The sequence below is a fragment of the Hordeum vulgare genome, chromosome 2H, assembly GCF_904849725.1.
Source record: "Hordeum vulgare subsp. vulgare chromosome 2H, MorexV3_pseudomolecules_assembly, whole genome shotgun sequence".
NCBI lineage: Eukaryota > Viridiplantae > Streptophyta > Magnoliopsida > Poales > Poaceae > Hordeum > Hordeum vulgare.
In genome coordinates, this window is record NC_058519.1 from 492,472,925 (window position 1) to 492,475,366 (window position 2,442).

A 2,442-nucleotide genomic window follows, 5' to 3' on the forward strand; every position below is an offset into this window, starting at 1 on the left:
TTCATCAATCACTCGAATGACTAGAGGTATGTCAATTTGAGTGGGAGTTTTTTTAGTAATATGATGAAATGAACCCATTATCTTGAACAATAGTCTAAGTAATATTTGCAAACTTATGTTGTGGATCAATGGCTCGCACAGTAGCACCCCTGAATTTTAATGCGTTCCTAGAGAAAGCCAAGTTGAAATATGATGGAAGTAACTTTGTAGACTGGGCCCATAACCTTAGGATTGTCCTAACGGTTTCCCAAAAGGCTTATATCCTTCATGCACCGCTTGGTGATGCGCCCCCCACCCGGTGACTCGAGAGTTATGAACGTCTCGCAGTCGTGTCTAGATGACTACTCGGATTTTGTATGGATTAGAACCAGGACTTCAAAGACGTTCTGAACATCATGGAGCATATGAGATGTTGCAAGATTTGAAGTTCATTTTTGAAAATAATTCCCGGATCGAGAGGTATGAGACCTCCGATAAATTCTATGCTTCCAAGAAGGAGGAGAACGGGTTTGACAGTGAAAACGTACTGACAATGTATCGGTATTCCAACCATCTAGCTGAATTGGGAATTGTTCTCCCGCTAGAGACAATCACTAACAGAGTTCTTCAATCATTGCCACCTAAATATAAAGGCTTTGTGTTGAACTATAACATGCAAGGGATGAATTAATTAGTTGTCAAGCTGTTTGCATTGCTGAAAGTCGCCGAGTCAGAAATACAGAAAGAACATGAAGTGTTGATGGTCAATAAAATCACTAGTTTCAAGAAAAATGGCAAGGGCAAGAAGGGTAATTCCAAGAAGAGTGGCAAAGCAGTTGCCCCTCTCATGAATAAACCCACCCAAGATAGAAACTGAGTGCTTTCATTGCAAGGGGACTAGTCACTAGAAGCAGAATTGCCCTAAGTATCTGGCCAACAAGAAGGCGGCCAACACCAAACAAGGTATATATGATATACATGTTATTAATGTGTACCTCACCAACTCCTGTTGTAGTGCGTGGGTATTTAATATAGGTTCGGTTGCTCACATTTGCAACTCAAAGCAGGAACTAAGGGATAGACGAAGGTTGGTGAAGGACGAAGTGATGATGCGCGTGGGAAATGGTTCCAAGGTTAATGTGATCACCGTGGGCACGCTCTCACTTCAATTATCATCGGGGTTAGTGATGAACCTGAATAATTGTTATTAAGTGTGTGCGTTGATCATGAACATTATATTTGGATCTAGTTTATTGTGAGACGGTTACTCATTTAAATTAGAGAATAATAGTTGTTCTATTTATATGAGTAATATCTTTTATGGTCATGCACCCAATGTAAGGGGTTTGTTCTTATTTAAGCACAATAGTGATGACACACATGTTCATAACATTGATGCCAAAATATGTAGAGTTGATAATGATAGTACCACTTTCTTGTGGCACTGCCTCTTAGGTCATATTGGTGTAAACCGCATGAAGAAACTCCATGTTGATGGACTTTTGAAGTCACTTGATTTTGAATCACTTGACACATGTGAACCATCACTACAGGAATCACCTTCTTTGCCGTCTGCCATCACAGACGGCAAAGACAAACACCCGGACGGCAAAGACAGTACCACGGACGGCAAAGATTGTCACGGCCGGCAAATTTCTGCGTCAGCCTACGATGGGAAATCACCTTCTTTGCCGTCTGCCCCCCCGAAGCGGACGACAAAGAGCTTTGCCGTCCGCTTCCCTGAGGAGCGGTCGGCAAAAAGCTTGAGACGGCAGCCGAGAGGTGTCGCCGCCGTTAGGGGTTAACGGAGGCTCTTTGCCGTCAGCCTGCTGGTCAATCTTTGCCGTCGGCCCTATTGCATATCTTTGCCGTCTGCCTTGTCCTCCCCTCCACCTCTCTCCACGCCTGCCCCTCCTCTGTGCCCTCTTCTTTGCCGTCTGCCCCCCCATCAGGCAGACGGCAAAGAGCCCAGCAGGCAGACGGCAAAGAGCCTATATGGCCAGCTGCTACTGCCCAGGAAGCACAGCTGGGTGCCATGTGGCACCTTTGCCGTCTGCTGGCTGATGGCAAACACTACTGGAATTCCTATATTTGCCGTCCGCCAAATCTTTGCCGTCAGCCAGCAGACGGCGAAGAACCTCTTTACCGTGCGTTGGCAAAAAACAGACGGTAAAGAGGAGGCTGATGGCAAAATATATATTTGCCATCAGCCACCTCTTTGCCGTCTGCTGACAAACGGCAAAGGTAGGGATGGCCGACGGCAAAGTTGTCCCACCCCACCCCTCCTCTCTCCCCATCCCACCCCGGCCCCACCCACCCCTTTGCCGTCCGCCTGAGTAGCTTTGCCGTCCGTGGCGGACGGCAAAGGGGATCAGTGGCAGACGACAAAGGGATGGACCCCCGAAAAGTTAACGGCGCCGCGCGCCTACCTCTCTCCTCTCTCCCACGCACTCTCTCTCTCCC